The following is a 19,493-nucleotide window of genomic DNA, read 5'->3' on the forward strand; positions in this document are numbered from 1 at the left end:
TCCACTATGGACGGGAATCTCGCTACTGTGTTGGACCCACTTTAGACTGGACTCTCACGGCTGTGTTGGATCCACTATGGATTGAACTTTCATAGTATTTTCCATGAACTTTCATAGAACTTTCTCAGTATCATGTTAGATCCGCTCGACATCCATTGCTTTCGGTTCCCTTTGGGGGCGAGGGGTTTGCCCACATATATCCTCTCCAAGATTTCTCATAGTCATCATCGTCACCTACGTCCAACTGGGTGTGAGTTTTCCTTGCCCTTATGTGGGCTCTACCGAGGATGTAGTTGTGGTTTGTGCAGCCCTTTGAGACGCTAGTGATTTAGGGCTATATAAATAATCATTGATTGTATATATATATAAATATATATATATAGTCAGGCGAAATAAGTGCTCAACTTCAGCCTAAACCCTTTCGGTCTGTAAAATTGTCAACATATGAATGTAAAACTTTGTGTTTATTTTGTTGACCACTGAAGAAATTAATAAACTTAACTAAATTTTTACTTACAGGGGGTGTCAAAAAAATAGAATTTTGAAAAAATGATGCATCTTCTCTGTACGATTTTTACGATTCTTGATCAATTAAAACCCATGAAAAAATCTATTTTCATAAAAGTTTTTTTTAACTAAAAAATTCATTTAATTTACTTAATTCTTTTTTTTTTTTTGGTAAATGCCAATATATGCTGTGCAGATTTACTTTAGAAAGAGAAATGTGGTATACTTCTTGTTGCCTTCTTTGTATTTGACTTTATTCAATGTTCGGGTAGAATTTTTATTTAACAAAACCATTTTTTTAAAGTAATATAGAAACATATCAGAGCTGTTCATCCATTTTTTGAAGGACTGTAGTTAATCATAGAACTGGTTCCCAACATTATTAAAAAAAAATATGAATTTTGAATCGAGAGTCATTTTGAATGGAGAATCGAATCAACAATCAAATTGAATCATGTGGGGCCCAAAGATTTACAGACCTAATACTTACTGTCACCAATTTCTGAGCAAATCAATGACTTGCAGTTCAGTAAAACCTTTAAAAACATCCCTGTATGACATTCTGACTATACAATTGCATTTGTATCCAAATATTGAGGTATTTTTAAGCAAATGTTACTCATGCAAGGAAATAATAACCTGTGATTAATAATAATTAATCACAGTTCAAGAGTGGTTATTCTGATCAAAAATAATGAATCACTTGACAGCCCTGGTTTATTCACATAATTGTTTTTAAAACGGGTGATCAAATCTGCTGTTGTCTTTTTGGTTCTCCTCCTCAGTGTTTCCTTCCAAATTGGACACACCTGATCGTAATTTGGCACTGGGCTATTTAAGCAGGGCACATTTATCTTTTCCTTGATGTATTACTTCCTGTTCCTCCACATCTCCTACCTAGATCTCACATATCTGCTTCAGGTCAATTGAGATGTATTTCTCTAAACCTCTATTTTTTTTTTTATCTCCTCTCCAAAAGGTTCACAGTTTTCAGTCTGAGGACTAAAACCATTCCCAGTGAGTCCTGGCCGTCCCCTCGCCGACTGCTGGAAGCTCCGTTGTGGACTATATTTTTATGGTGTGCACTTTTGCCACATCTCCTTTTGTTTGGACTATTGTAATTATTAAAGAACTGTACTTTTTGTTCAACCTTGCCTCACGTCTCTGCATCTGGGGTTCTACCAGTGACTGAGGCCTAGCAATTGATGTTTTTATTCATCCCAAGAGGTTCTCCTCATTTAATAAAGTTCAAGTTGTTCATCAGGATTATTCATCCTTGTATGTTCTTAGAATCCTGAGATGTGTTTGAAGCAACAAAAAAATGTTTCGAGCGTAACTCCTAAACCAAACATGCAATATGCCTAATGATGCCTGTAATAAAGTATAGTTGTTTGTTTTATTAGAAACATGTGCTTTTGTAAGGTTTGCAAACACAAACGTCTTCTTACTTTATATGACATCAATGTTCTTAGAATCCTGAGATAATGCAAATGAAGCAATAAATGTAGTTTTCAAGCATAACTCCTAAACCAAACATGCAATATGTCTAATAATGCCTGTATTAATGTCTTTTTGTGAGTTTTACTATAAACATGTGCTTTTCTAAGGTTTGCAAACACAAAAATGTGTGTTTTACTCAATTGACAATAATGTTCTTAGAATCCTGAGAGAATGCAAATTAGGCAATACAAAAATATTTCAAGCATAACTCCTCAGCCAAACATGCAATGTGTCTAATAATGCCTGTAATAATGTATCTTTGTGAGTTTTACTAGAAAAATTTGCTTTTGTAAGGTTTTCAAACAAAAAAATATATGTTTTATTCAATATGACAGTAATGTTCTTAGAATCCGGGACAATGCAAATGAAGCAATAAAAATGTATTTCAAGCATAACGCCTCAACCAAACATGCAATGTCTAATAATGACTATAATAATGTATCTTTGTGAGTTTTACTAGAAACATGTGCTCTTGTAAGGATTGCAAACTAGAGATGCGTGGTTTGCGGTCTCATCCGCGGAGTCCGCGGATAAACCGCGGGTCGGGCGGGTGACATGACGAAAAAATAGATTTTAAATACATTCGGGCGGGTGGCGGTTGAACCATTTGGAAATATATGAGATACATGGTTCAGACATCGGTAACTTTCACCGTTCAAAGAGCCATTTTGGACCCATGTCACAAAGCGAAGAAGACATTAATTGACGTAAACATTCTCAAGTATGAATGCCGGCAGTCACCCAGTTAATAAGTATTAGGGCATGTTATGAAGTTTTTGCCTTAGACGCCTTGTACAACATGTATAATTTACTTGCCAGTCCAGCAATATGTTGTGCGTGGCTTCCACTGACACACGCACACGACTGCAAGGCATACTGGGTCATACAGAGTACACTAATGGTTGTGATATAAACAATTTTACTAATATGCGCCACGCTGTGAAGCCACACCAAACAAGAATGACAAACACATTTCGGGAGAACATCCTCACAGTAACACAACATAAACGTAACACAAAAATACCCAGAATCCGTTGCATCCATGACAATTCCTGACTATTTTATACACCCCACTAGCAGCAAACCCCCCCTCCTATTAAGAGACGCGTTTACGACGCAGAGTTTAAACTTAAGGCGATCAGTCACGCAGTAGAACATGGGAATAGAGCAGCAGCGAGAGAATTTAACATTAACAGCAGCGACACTGACTCGTTTAAAGGCCTACTGAAAAGAGATTTTCTTATTTAAACGGGGATAGCAGGTCCATTCTATGTGTCATACTTGATCATTTCGCGGTATTGCCATATTTTTGCTGAAAGGATTAAGTAGAGAACATCCACGATAAAGTTCGCAACTTTCGGTGCTAAGAGAAAAGCCCTGCCTCTACCGGAAGTCGCAGACGATGTTGTCACATGTTGATGGCTCCTCACATATTCACATTGTTTTTAATGGGAGCCTCCAACAAAAACAGCTATTCGGACCGAGAAAACAACAATTTCCCCATTAATTTGAGTGAGGATGAAAGATTCATGTTTGAGGATATTGATAGCAACGGACTAGAAAAAAAACAAAAAACACGATTGCATTGGGACGGATTCCGATGTTTTTAGAGACATTTATTAGGATAATTCTGGGAAATCCCTTATCTTTCTGTTGTGTTGCTAGTGTTTTAGTGAGTTAAATAGTACCTGATAGTCGGAGGTGTGTCTCCACGGTTGTGTTGACGCCAGTGTCTCAGGGGAGTCGACGACAGCTATGGACGGCACAAGCTCAGCTTTTCTCCGGTAAGAAACGACTTTTTACCACAATTTTCTCACCGAAACCTACTGGTTGACATTCCGTCGTGATTCATGTTCGCTTGACCGCGCTGTGATCCATAATAAAGTTTCACCTCCGGGAATTTTAAACAATGAACTACCGTGTGTTTGTGTGGCTAAAGGCTAAAGCTTCCCAACTCCATCTTTCTACTGTTACTTCTCCAATACTAATTGAACAAATTGCAAAATATTCAGCAACACAGTTCTCCAAAACACTGTATAATTATGCCGTTAAAGCAGACGACTTTTAGCTGTGTGTGTGCGTAGCGCTCATACTTCCTAAAAACCTGTGACGTCTTGCGTACACGTCATCATTACACGACGTTTTCAAGACGAAACTCCCGGGAAATTTAAAATTTTAATTTAGTAATCTAAAAAGGCCGTATTGCCATGTGTTGCAATGTGAATATTTCATCATTGATATATAAACTATCAGACTGTGTGGTGGGTAGTAGTGGGTTTCAGTAGGCCTTTAATGACGACTTCGACAAGACGGTTGGATGTTGGATGCCGTATTCGCCCAACTGTTTGATTCGAACACTGAAGAAGAAGAATTTGAGGGATTCGTGAATGAGGAATAACTTAAAGTGAGCTTTAAATGTTTATTTTGTGTGTTGTGTTGTGTGACATTATCGTTTGAGCAACGCTGAGGTATTGATATATTGTTGCTTTGCACTATTTCGAGTGTTACTATATTGTGATTGCACTAACGTTTGATTTACCGTAACAGTATCAGACTTTTTTGTACCTGTTTATTGAATCGGGGAAAATAATTAAACAGCTGTTTATTCATTTTGGGAGTGAACGGAGTTGTCAGAACGCTGGTTTGTAATCTATAAATAAAGTTTGACTGACCTATCTGACTGTTTTTTTGACAATCCCTTTAGCACAGCTCCGTCTAAAGGATGCATAACGTAACCCCAGCCTCTACTGTAGCATCTATTCTATGCGCCTTATAATGCAGCGCGCCTTATATATAAACAAAGTTTTAAAATAGGCCATTCATTGAAGGTGCGCCTCATAATCCGGTGTGCCTTATAGTGCAGAAAATACGGTAAGAAATAACAGCAGAGTATGCAGTCATTTGACTTTAGTGAAGGAGATTTCAAATACACTGCTATTTGTAACAGATGGAAAAACATTTCAGTTGTTGCCAAAGCAACCCTGGATAGCGATCCAGTTCAGTGGACAAGCAAGGACACCACTCATGTTATGTTGAGGTCAGTCCTTTTTATTTTGTATCATGACTAATAATTTTATACATTTAAAAAAAAAAGTACAATCCCTTGTTTAACGAGAGCGCTCACCGCAAGTATTTTGCAGGCTTTACAAATTTCCGCTTTCAAATAATAGTAATAAAAAAAAAAGCTGACTTACAGAATAATATTTGCAGCAGATGGGGCCGTCAATAAAATGAAGGTTTAGTTGGAGAAGGGGGGGGGTCGACGTAGAAAATAGAGAAGATTGATGGGAGTTTCTAGTTGTGTCGTTCACAGATGTTGGAATAACAAGATGTTAGGAACGTGCTGCAAACGCGCCTGCGGCAAATTATTATTTTTTTGTCGTTTTTTTTTTTAATGCGTGCAAAGATGACTTCACCGTGACACTGTACATCCGAGCAAGACTCAACGTGCAAAATACACTTCTTCAATGCCATTTTTCGAAATAAGAGCTCATAATTACTGCTCTCACAAGGCACACAAGTGCTGAATAATGACCTTAAATCAGTTGTTCATATCTGGTGAGGTGCTGAATACTTTGAAGGGGTTTGATTTTTAAACAAGAAAAAGAAGCAAGGATTCACTTTAGGCAAAACAAAGCTGTGACTTTGTTTGAAAAGGTGATCCTTATTTGTCACATTAGCAACATGCTGACCAACAGAATCCAGCATGAGCCATCGAACCCAGTTTATGAAAGATTGCACAGTCAGAGGTGTGGCTAGTCTTGAAATGTTCAAATTTATACATTTTTACTCATTAAAAATGATTGTACTGACATGTGTTTTTAACAAAGTCAATTGAACAGTATCATTTATTTTATGTCATCATTTTTCTTTATTAATTGCTCCTGCCTCAGCTGACCGCACGGCAAGTGCCTTAAAAAAATGGTACGTTTTAATAATAATTTCTGCATTGCTACATGCTATGCTTCTTCCTACTTCTTTTTGGACACATTTCAATGAGAAAATGAAAATATGTTAAATATGGGATCTTATATATGTTAGACTTGGACTTGGTCTTGGGTTGATTTCCCGAGGTGCGAAGCAAATGGAGTGGAAACGGCGTGAAGGTAGGTACATATTTAATTTATTTACTCATAAACTAAAAACAGGAACAAACAAAAAGCGCTCACAATGGAGGTACAAAACTTGGGCTATGAAACAAAAGACTAGCAAAAAGGCTATAAACTATAAACATGAAACAAAACACTTATGCTATGGCATGAATGACAAAAACTTACACTGACAAAATGAACAGCATAGCAAGGCATGAAGCAAATAATCGAGGTCGTGAAGGAGGTGATGTTGCCGGACTGACTACCTGGTAACTGTGGCTTAAATAATGAACATGATAAGTGAAAACAGGTGTGAGACAAGACAGGTGAACTGATTGGTCGTCATGGTAACAAAACAGGGAGTGAAAAAAAAGGAACTTAGAGTCCAAAGGTCAAAAGCACCTGGTATTCCTAGGCAGTCTCCCATCCAAGTACTAACCAGGCTAGACACTGCTTAGCTTTGAGAACAGATGTGATTGGGGATGCTCATACAAAACTCATGATCAGACATGACAGATGAAAACTAAATCAGTTGGCATGGTAACAAGACAAACAAGGAAATGCAAAACAGGACTAAATGTCCAAAAAACATAGCATGACCAAAACAAAACATGAACCATAGGCGTGACAGTATATGTATATGCATTTTTTTAAAGGCCTACTGAAACCCACTACTATACCGACCATGCAGTCTGATAGTTTATATATCAATGAGGAAATATTAACATTGCAACACATGCCAATACGGCCGGTTTAGTTTACTAAATTACAATTTTAAATTTCCCGCGGAGTTTCTTGTTGAAAACGTCGCGGAATGATGACGCGTGCCTGTGACGTCACGGACTGTAGAGGACATATTAGCGCAGCACCATTTGCGGATAAATGTCGTCTCTTTTCATCGCGCAATTAAACAGTATTCTGGACATCTGTGTTGGTGAATCTTCTGCAATTTGTTCAATTAATAATGGAGAAGTCAAAGTAGAAAGATGGAGGTGGGAAGCGCCTTTAGCCACACAAACGCACAGTGTTTCCTTGTTTAAAATTCCCGGAGGTGAAGCTTTACTATGGATCAGAGCGGTAAAGCGAACATGGATCCCGACCACTTGTCAACCGGCAGGTTTCGGTGAGAAAATTGTGTTAAAAAGTCGCCTCTTACCGGAGATCAGCTGAGCTTGCGCTGTCCATGCAGCTGCCATCGACTTCCCTCAGAGACTGGCGTCAAGACACCCGTGGACACACCCCTCCAACTATCAGGTACTATTTAATCTCATTACAACACTAGCAAAACAATAGAAAGATAAGGGATTTCCCAGAATTATCCTAGTAAATGTGTCTAAAAACATCTGAATCCGTCCCAATGCAATCACCTTTTTATTTCCTTTTTAACTTTTTATTTTTTTTAATTTTTCTAGTCCTTCGCTATCAATATCATCATCCACGAATCTTTAATCCTTGTTCAAATTAATGGGGAAATTTTAGTTTTCTCGGTCCGAATAGCTCTTGCTGCTGGAGGCTCCCATTATAAACAATGTGAGGACGTGAGGAGCTGTCATGCCAAATTTCTTCCCCCCTACAAAAACATTACCCCCAGAAGAAACTACTTGAAGGACCCCAATAAGGGTGGAAGGACCGTAAAGCAGCCCACACAGCTGCCTGTTTTAAAAGCATTATAATTGGCTGATTGTCACAGGTGAAAAATAACAGTGAGGATAAAATATTAGCATTCCAGCATGCTAACCTTTCAAGCTATTTTTGCTTTGCTAATTTTGCAGCTGTAACCCTTAAGAGTCATATAACTTGGTATTGTCACGCCCTCATTGGGGTCCTTCAGGCATTGGAGGGGCTGTCACGCCAAATTTCTTCCGGGGGGAAGGTTTTTGTAGGGGGGAAAAAATTTGGCGTGACAGAGCCCTCACCCTTGTGACGTCATTGTCTGCGACTTTCAGTAAAGGCAAGGCTTTTTTATGTGCTTTATAAAAAAAGTTGATTTGATTTGATTAGCGACCAAAAGTTGCGAACTTTATCGTGGATGTTCTCTACTAAATCTTTTCAGCAAAAATATGGCAATATCGCGAAATGATCAAGTATGACACATAGAATGGACCTGCTATCCCCGTTTAAATAAGAACATCTCATTTCAGTAGGCCTTTAAAACAACTGAGAAGTAATAAAATATACAATATGCATTTGAATCGATTTGTTGGAGCAGCCCTATTTGCATCAAATCTGTTTTAATTGAGACCCACAAAGTTGTGAAGCGACCGCAGTGAGGCAGCTTTTTTGATGCGCTTCCCGTGAGATTGTGCAGGTGTACCTAATATTGCGGCTGCAGAGCATCAGTCGGCTAGTGACACAGGTGGAATGTGTCGAATATCAAAGTGCTAAGTGTGGCTATGTCGTGAGCATTTAATCAAATGTGTCTTTCGTCTCGTGTCCTCAGGCTGTCGATCTCCTATTACCCACACAAAATAACTGCAATTTCACCCCTTCTGTCTTCATTCCACGTCTTCTGGCACGAAAAGAGACCACAAGCGAGAAGGCCGCGGATAACAATGACCTAAAAAAAAAAAGAAGAAAAAACTGGGGATTTCGGGAATGACGTGTGCTGCTGACTGATCAGCAAGGAGGTAACTGAAGTACTTATCAAAGCAGGGATTTAGGCCACACGTGCATCTTCGTCTATTGACTCGCAGCAGCTCAGAGCAGCTATAATTGTGAAGAAGATATTTCACTTGTGGACTTTGGACGTCGAGGTGCACTCAAAGCAGCCAAACGAAAGTGGAATAGAAATATGTCTGACACAGGTTAAGTGCTTTCTCTTGTGCAAACATCAACCTCATTTTACTTTCTTGTCGTCATGTGGTCCACTCAGCCGGGACATTTAAGACCTTAAAGCTTTAATAAGTCTCAAGGAACAACAAAGCCTACATGGAATTCCAACCTACAGTACAGTGAGGCCTTGCTCTACTTCAGCTCTGTACCTAAAGAAAATACTCAAAGCCACAAACCTTCAATATGCACTCATAAAGTCATACTTCTATGTTTGCACTTCATTTAAGTCACCTATACATACACACACACACATATACACATACATACATACATACATACATATATATATATGTGTGTATGTACAAACCCCGTTTCCATATAAGTTGGGAAATTGTTGTGTTAGATGTAATACAATGATTTTCAAATCCTTTTCGACCCATATTCAGTTGAATGCACTACAAAGACAAGATATTTGATGTTAAAACTCATAAACTTTTTTTTTAGCAAATAATAATTAACTTAGAATGTCATGGCTGCAACATGTGGGAAAGGGCATGTTCACCACTGTGTTACATCACCTTTTGTTTTAACAACACTCAATAAACGTTTGGGAACTGAGGAAACTAATTGTTAAAGCTTTGAAAGTGGAATTCTTTCCCATTCTTGCTCGATGTTTAAGTTGTTCAGTTTAAGTTGTTCAACAGTCCTGGGTTTTGTTGTCGTATTTCACGCTTCATAATGCGCCACATATTTTCGATGGCAGACATGTTTGGACTGCAGGCGGGCCAGGAAAGTACCCGCACTCTTTTACTACGAAGCCACGCTGTTGTAACACGCGGCTTGGCATTGTTTTGCTGGGGGTGGGGGGGCACTGTAGGCCTATCTCAGCTGCATTCGGGCGGAAGGCGGTATCTCAGCTGCATTCAGGCGGAAGGCGGGCTACACCCTGGACAAGTCGCCACCTCATCGCAGACGATAATTATAGTAAAGCAGAAATAAGGAACAACTTAACTTTTAAATCGTTTAAAACAAGGGTCACCAATGCGGTGCCCGTGGGCACCAGGTAGCCCGTAAGGACTAGATCAGTAGCCCGCTGGCCTGTTCTAAAAATAACTCAAATAGCAGCACTTACCAGTGAGCTGCCACTATTTTGTAATTTTTATTTTAAATTTACTAGCAAGCTGGTCTCGCTTTACTCGACATTTTTAATTTTAAGAGAGACAAAACTTGAATAGAATTTGAAAATCCAAGAAAATATTTTAAAGACTTGGTCTTCACTTGTTTAAATAAATGATTTTTTTTTTACTTTGCTTCTTATAACTTTCAAAAAGACAATTTTAGAGAAAAAATACAACCTTAAAAATGATTTTAAGTTTTTTAAACACATATACCTTTTGACCTTTTAAATTCCTTCCTCGTTTTTCCTGACAATTTAAATCAATGTTCAAGTATTTTTTTATTTATTGTAAACAATAATAAATACATTTTAATTTAATTCTTCATTTTAGCTTCTGTTTTTTCGACGAAGAATATTTGTGAAATATTTCTTCAAACTAATTATGATTAAATTAAAAAAAAAATTTTGAAATCCACTTTGAAATCCTATTTCAAAGTGGATTCAAACCTATTTAAAACATGTCATCAAAATTCTAAAATGAATCTTAATCTGGAAAAATTAGTAATGGTGTTCCATAAATTATTTTTTTTATTTTTTCAAAAAGATTTGAATTAGCTAGTTTTTCTCTTCATTTTTTTCGGTTGAATTTTGAATTTTAAAGAGTCGAAATTAAAGATAAACTGTTTCAAAATTAAATTTTCATTTTTTTCGTGTTTTCTCCTCTTTTAAACCGTTCAATTAAGTGGTTTTTTTTTTACATCATTTATTCTCTACAGAAAACCTTCCGTAAAAGGAAAAAAAATGTACGACGGAATGACAGACAGAAATACCCATTTTTTTATATATATATATATATTTATTTAATAAAGGTAAATTGAGCAAATTGGCTATTTCTGGCAATTTATTTAAGTGTGTATCAAACTGGTAGCCCTTCGCATTAATCAGTACCCAAGAAGTAGCTTTTGGTTTCAAAAAGGTTGGTGACCCCTGGTTTAAAATGTAGCTGTAAAATGTAATTACCTTAAATGTATTTTAAACCAACATGATACTATTACTATATTACATATACATACATATTAGGGTAATGTATTGGAGGATGGCCGATGTGGCTATGCCAAGTGTATGTTGGTCAACCTCACTCTTTGAGATTAAGCTGGACATCGAGCCGACAGCCTGGGCCTTCAGCTCAATGCCTAGCACTCTTGACTCTCATTCGAAGGACCCAGTTTCCAACCCCGGCGGAACAGAAGCAGGTGCTGGACCAGGCAGGTTATAATTATAATAAGATGTACTATAGATGTATGTCTGCATGTGTTGTATTGAATTTCACACTGTGCGTGTGTATCTAATGTCGTGAAAAATTGCTGCAAAACCGTCCATCTTGTATCGCTAGCGTGATATAGTCCTCATTCTGTTTTGTAACGACCATGTGAAAAAACAAATGCGTTGCTGTGTTTTTAGACCAAAGCCTTAAAATGATAAAAATGTAAAATTCAAAAGGTTAGTGGCCACCCTCTGAGTACAGATTAGCGAGTAGGTGATAGCATCTCCCACACGTGCACGCACATGCACACCGACGGATATATCAAAGAAGCCTTCTTGAGGCTGTGCACAGCCAACAGGTGCGAGATGAAATGAGAGCGCGCAGACAAAAGTGTAGTGTCAGTTACTTGGCCGCTCACCACAGTCAAGTCAAAGTGGCTGAAACCATAAAGCAGGCCTTGTTTGTTTGCGCCGACACTTTTTAGCCCAATGTGAAGGTGACATAAACAAGAATAAATACCAACATCATCTTCACTCTGCTGAATCTATTCTTTTGTTGCACCCTTAAATGTGCTTGTACTGTAAGTACTGTACTTTTTACGCACCAGCTGTTTGATTACAACCTGCATCTTAGTTGTAATTTTTATTAACAAATTTGTAAATGTTGAAATCGGCATGTAAAATTTCCAATGCTATTCAGTGCCATGTCAAAAGCAAAGCCTATGTATATTTGCATTAAGCTATTAAATTTTTGGAAAAACCGAGCCTTACTTTTCTTACGTTGGAGCGTTTTTTGAGTCAATTGCTTTTCCTGGTATTGAAAATTGTAAAATTACCTCGAGCAGGTGTGTCCAGACTACGACCATGCCGACGTCTTCAAATTTAGCCATGAGATGTCAAAGAGTTTAATAAGGAATCTTGCCCCCATCCTGGCCAGAAGCTGCCCCCACGCTTCCACCGCGCCGGGCGGAAGATCCTCGTCACTCAACTCCACTTCGTCATCCTCATACGCCCATGGCTGTGCGTCCGCGACGAGTCGAAGAAACATCTCCTGTCTCTCGTGGCTGGAGAGAGATTCCTCGTGCAGATCTCCTGCGAAGAAACTTTTCGAGCTGGGATCTTCTGTCGCAACAGGGCTTGGTTTAAAGTTGTTTCTTCGATGCAGAGAATGATTTGCACGGGCGAGATGTGACTGTGAGTACATTTTCTTTTATTTAATACTATAACTAATAAGACAAACAAAAGGCACACACGAGGGCGGAAGTACAAAAGTAGGCTGTGAAACAAAAGACTAGCATAAATGCTGCAAACTACAAACATGAAACAAAAACACTTGCTCTATTGGCATGAATGATAATGACTATAAACAAAACTAGCACAATAGCATAAATACACAAACTTACAAGGCATGGAACTGGACGAGGGCATGAAGGAGGTGCAGCAAGGGTAGCGTGTGTGCGTGTGAAGATCCCAGAATGAAGACAAGAAAAAGAGTGACTTAAGTAGCCGTGATCATTAGTGAAAACAGGTGTGAGGCTGAGAACAGGGACGTGACATGACAGGTGAAAACTAATGAGTTGGCATGGAGACGAAAACAAACCAGGAAGTGCCAAGACAGAACCAAATGTCCAAAAAACCAAACCGAACATGACCAAAATAAAACATGATCCATAGGTGTGACACTATCTATCTATCTATTACCTTTAATTAAGCTCTGGGTACATGCATGCGCAGCATTTACTTATACAACCTAATGCAAACAACCTTCCCTAGTCATAGTGCCTAAAGAAAAGAAAATAAATCAACCAACACAAAAAGTCGACAGACATGGTCACCTAACTTTGTGGATATTATTAAAAAAAATGTCCATCACTAAAAAAAATAATTCAACATAACACCCATCTAAATCCATTACAAAATGCGAAACACTCTCAACATTTATCCATGTTTGGCGTATTTTAGCTGCTTGATATTACTGATTGATTACAAAATGTTAAGTTGGTTGTCATGGAAATAAACAAGGCTGGAGTCAAATCTTCACATACTCTTAATATCCTATTATATTAATTGTATATAAATGATATTAATATAATATGTACACATATATATGTATAGGCTATATATAAGTACAGTTGTGGCCAAAAGTTTACAAACACTATTTAAGAAGATAATGTCATGGCTGTCTTGAGTTACTAATAATTTCTACAACTCTTATTCTTTTGTGATAGAGTGATTGGAGCACATACTTGTTGGTCACAAAAAACATTCAGGAAGTTTGGTTCTTTTATGAATTTATTAGGGGTCTACTGAAAATGTGACCAAATCTGCTGGGTCAAAAGTATACAGACAGCAACACACATGATACATTTTGGTGATGCAGAAAAGTTACAGTCAAATCAAATTAGCTTCATGGCATGGTCTCTTAACTTCATGTGAGTGATTATGATTGACGACAGCCTGGTAGTTTGGCTAAGTGAGCTCTCAGTGCTGCTGGAGTGATCGCCAAGTGCTAAAATGCGAAGAGCTCCGGTCGTATCGTCACGCGCAACCCAGGTACTGTAACATGGCACTGTTGGATTTTATGTTAATCGGTGACGGATATAGGACCGGCGGGATTCAGTACCAGATTCGGTACCCATTACTGTTTTGACAGGCACTATTATTTCAGTATAAATTATTAGACTAAATGTACTTGAATATTACCAAGATATTTAACATTATGAAAATTCATTTGCACAAATAAAGGCCTTCAGGCTGATAAACGTCTCGTTGTAACAGCAGATGCCTGGTACTCTCTGCAGTTGAGCAAATATACTGCAGGCTCCCCTGCCATTATTTGAGGAAATATTGTCGATACGCCAATGAATGCATTCATGTAAGGTACACTTGCAGCCCATCATTATATCCTAATAGGGCGCTCTGAAGTGGGCGTGGCCAACCTCTTCAGTGCACCTGACCTTCCAGCAGCAGTCGTTGACCCCGAGTGGCCGCCGCTTTCAGCTTCGAGGCCTCTCTTCTAAACAAAGGAGGAGGGGAGATCAACAACAAAGACCCAGGCATGACAAGTCCGCACCTGCAGGCAGGGTCGCTGCAGGCCATGACATCATGAAAGGAAAAAAACATGCAACGTAAAGGTGCGAAACGTCTCCACGTACAAGCATGTGTGGGAATAAAAGATGATGAAGTCAGTTGCCCTGAAAGATAGTGAAGAAGTATGAACGACAATACAGTTGTGATCAAAATTATTCAACCCCCACACAACTTTGGTGTTTTAGCAAGTTGGACATTTATTCCGTAATTTGTTTATAGTCATATCAAATAAAGATGCATTAAATAGACAAATGCAACTTGAATAACAACATTATATTTTGTAACATACCAAACAGTGTCATTTCTCTTAATATCTCATTGACAAAATTATTCAAGCCCTTGAAGATCATAACTCTTAAGAACAGAATTTGAATAAGGTATTTTCAATCAGATGTTGAAAACACCTATAGATGTGATTAGAACCATAACGAGCAACAATTAAACTGATTGAAAAAGACTGTGACGCTCAGTTTCTTGTAGATGGTCAATGGTGTATTTGCAACATGGTGAAGTCCAGTGAGTGGTCAAAGAAGTCAAGAGAGGAGGTAAATTCTCTTCATAAGAAAGGATATGGATATAAGAAAATAGCAAGACATTACAAATTCAAGAGACACAGTTGGGAGCATAATTCGCAAGTTTAAAGCTAAAGGCATAGTGGAAACACTACCTGGGCGTGGTAGAAAGAGGATGTTGTGTGCAACTGCTGTCCGCGTACAATGGTGAAAAACCCCGGGTAACAGCTGAGGAACTACAACAGTACATTGCAGAGGGGGGAATGCAGGTTTCGTCCCAGACAATAAGTTACGCACTACGAGATGAAGGCCTCCATGCCAGAACTCCCAGGCGCAACCCACTTCTGACTACCAGGCACAAGGAAAATAGACTCCAGTATGCCAAAAATCATCTGGACAAACCCCAAGGGTTTTGGGAAACTGTTCTATAGAGTGATGAGACAAAACTGGAACTCTTTGGGCCTATGAATCAACGTTATGTCTGGAGGAGAAAAAATGAAGCTTACAAAGAGAAGAACACCTTGCCTACTGTTAAGCATGGTGGGGGGGCAAACATGCTCTGAGGCTGGGAATCTCCAGCGCGTTCAAGGCATTATGAATTCTATTTCCTACCAGGATATATTAGCTGCAAATGTCATGAAGTCAGTGACGAAACTGAGGCTTGGGAGACGTTGGACCTTCCAACAGGACAACGATCCCAAGCATACCTCCAAATCAACATCAGAGTGGTTGCAGAAGAAGGGCTGGAAGACTCTGGAGTGGCCTTCACAGTCGCCAGACCTAAATCCTATACAAAAGCTGTGGTGGGACTTGAAGAAGGCAGTTGCAGCACACAAGCCCAAGAATATGACTGAACTGGAGGCCTTTGCCCAAGAGGAATGGGCTAAAATACCTGTAGATCGTTGCAAGAAGCTTGTGTCCGGTTATGTATCACGTTTGAAGGATGTAATTACTGCCAAAGGGTGTTCTACTAAGTACTAAAGATGCATGTAACTAGGGGGTTGAATCATTTTGTCAATGAGATATTAAGAAAAAATTCATTTTTTGGCATTTTGTAAAATACAGTGTTACAATTTAAGTTGCATTTGTGTATTTGACACATCTTTATTTGATATGACTATAAACATAATATGGAATAAATGTCCAACTTGCTAAAACACCAACATTCTGTGGGGGTTGAATAATTTTGAACACAACTGTATGCCCAAAGACATGCACCTGGGGATAGGTTGATTGGCAACACTAAATTGGCCCTAGTGTGTGAATGTGAGTGTGAATGTTGTCTGTCTATCTGTGTTGGCCCTGCGATGAGGTGGCGACTTGTCCAGGGTGTACCCTGCCTTCCGCCCGATTGTAGCTGAGATAGGCGCCAGCGCCCCCCGCGACCCCGAAAGGGAATAAGCGGTAGAAAATGGATGGATGTATGTCCTTTACATGTCTGTGCAGTGCATAATTATCAACTGTTGTTTGCTTTTATGACACTGATGTCATCATCAGCTTACTTTTTCTGAGGGAGGCATGCTTGGGTGCCCCCTATTGGCTAATAGGAGGAATAGCCACAGGCAACAAGACACCATTAGGTACAGCTACATAATCCTTTTTTTTTTTTTTTAATCCAAGTCACATAATATAAGAGCTGTATGAAACAAAATCTTAATAATGGACACTTTTGATCAACATGTCATATATTGGATCATGATATAAATTGACTGTATATATTTTATAGAAAAAACATTTAACATGAGCTATGACTGTGTAATACATGTTTTTATTTGATACCTTACATAACATATAGTGTAACTATTTCTAATGTATACATAACATAATGTTTTAACTACTTTAGCTTTTCAATCATCATTGTTTTCTGTGTGATTATTTCAGCTACATAGAATAGAATATAAGGCTGCATTGTCATCAAACATGTCATGTGATATTTAATGCTTTTAAACGTGATTTAAAAATACTTTTATATATTTTTGAATCTTTAATACGATTTTATAAATAATTCTGAAATGACTTATTATTTTCACCCAAGTCTACTGCAGAATTTCACAAGCTGTGTTTTTAACAAAAAAGGCACGACGACCATCTAGTGGACAAAAGCTGTAAACACACGTTAAAAACTGCACCAACCAATTGATATAATAATTATGTCCTGCATATAAACATATTTTTATCATGGCATAATGTTGACAGCATTATTAAAGAATTATTTAAAATTTAAAGATATAGTGAATTAAAGTACTTTAACACAAACCTGCTGTAGTCTTGTATCAAACACAGGTCAAATCACACTGAGGAATGGATGAATTATTTGGATGATAGAATGTTGTATTCTTTAATGCAGCATACTTTGATTTATCACATCAACTGAAAGGTAGAATTAATAAAAAAAAATAAAAAAAGCAGGAGAAGTGTCCTGAATTCCAAAAAGTTATCCTCTTAAATATATATATTTTTTTAAATACTAGTAATAATAAAAACACTACTAATAATAAAAACAACAATATATATATATATATATATATATATATATATATATATATATATATATATATATATATATATATATATATATATATATATATACATATATATATATATATATATATATATATATATATACATATATATATATATATATTAGAGGTGTGGGAAAAAAATCGATTCAAATACGAATCGAATCGTTTACGTTGTGCGATTCAGAATCAATTTTCATTTTTTTTAAATTGATTTTTTTTTTTATTGTTTTTTTTTTTTTTTTTGCTTTTTAATCAATCCAACAAACCACTACACAGCAATACCATAACAATGCAATCCAATTCCAAAACCAAACCTGATCCAGCAACACTCAGAACTGCAATAAACAGAGCAATTGAGAAGACACAAAAACGACACAGAACAAACCAAAAGTAATGAAACAAAAAATGAATATTATCAACAACAGCATCAATATTAATTATAATTTCAGCATAGCAGTGATTAAAAATCCCTCACTGACATTATCATTAGATATTTATAAAAATAATAAAAATAACAATAGTGTCACAGTGGCTTACACTTGCATTGCATCTCATAAGCCTGACAACACACTTTGTCCAATATTTTCACAAAGATAAAATAAGTCATATTTTTGGTTTGTTTAATAGTTAAAACAAATTTACATTATTGCAATCAGTTGATAAAACATTGTCCTTTACAATAATAAAAGTTTTTTTTTTTTTAAATCTACTACTCTGCTTCCATGTCAGCAGACTGGGGTAGATCCAGCTGAAATCCTATGTATTGAATGAATACAGAATCGTTTCGAATCGGAAAAATATAATTTTTTAATCGAAAATCGAATCAAAAAAATCGATATATTACCGAATCGTGACCCCAAGAATCGATATTGAATCAAATCGTGGGACACCCAAAGATTCACAGCCCAAATATATATATATATATATATATATATATATATATATATACATATATATATATATATATATATATACATATATATATATATATAAATATATATATATATATATATATATATGTATATATATATATATATAAATATATATATATATATATATATATATATATATATATATATATATATATATATATATATATATATATATATATATATATCTGCTTGGGAGAGAACGGGAGAGAACGAGAAGTAAATACCTTCTCCATAACGTAGCGCCTGTTTGGTTACGTCACATATCACAGAGCGATGACTTGGGAGGCGTCAACATTTCCAACAGGCATGAAGAGCTTTGGTCATAAACCTTCTACACCTTAAATATTTACGATTGTAAGCCTCGACCCATTTTGAAGCAAATTCCATCCATCCATCCATCCATTTACTACCGCTTATTCCCTTTAAGGGTCGCGGGGGGCGATGGCGCCTATCTCAGCTACAATCGGGCGGAAGGCAGGGTACACCCTGGACAAGTCGTCACCTCATCGCAGGGCCAACACAGATAGACAGACAACAATCACACTCACATTCACACACTAGGGCCAATTTAGTGTTGCCAATCAACCTATCCCCAGGTGCATGTCTTTGGAAGTGGGAGGAAGCCGGAGTACCCGGAGGGAACCCACGCATTCACGGGGAGGACATGCAAACTCCACACAGAAAGATTCCGAGCCTGGGATTGAACCCAGGACTGCAGGACCCTTCGTATTGTGAGGCAGACACACTAACCCCTCCCCCACCGTGAACCCAAATTATCAGGACAAATTCACTCATGAGTCATGTCATGATGTGTCATCCAAGTCATGTCTTGTCTTTGGTCCAGTTCTCCTATGGTTAAGCTCCATTTCTGTTACTGCGCTCCTTCCCTTGTTTACTTTCTGGTTGCTAAGAGCGCTGATTAATCTCACCGGCCTCTGATTAGTGATCAGGAGGCTCGCCTGCTTCTGATTGCTAATTTGGAGCTTTATATACCTGTGTCACATTGCCCTCCAGGGCGGAAAAGTATTCGCCAGTGACGAGTGTTATTTGTGTTCAGTCCACAGCATGCTACTGTGAGTTTTTTTATGCTAGCTTAACCTACGTTCTTGTTATTTTTGCTTTGCTACATTTTGTGCCTTCAACTTCTTGTGTGCTTCCCAGTGGCACCTTGTTTTTGTTTTTTGCCT

Source organism: Nerophis ophidion, linkage group LG03 (assembly GCF_033978795.1).
Source record: "Nerophis ophidion isolate RoL-2023_Sa linkage group LG03, RoL_Noph_v1.0, whole genome shotgun sequence".
Classification (NCBI taxonomy): domain Eukaryota; kingdom Metazoa; phylum Chordata; class Actinopteri; order Syngnathiformes; family Syngnathidae; genus Nerophis; species Nerophis ophidion.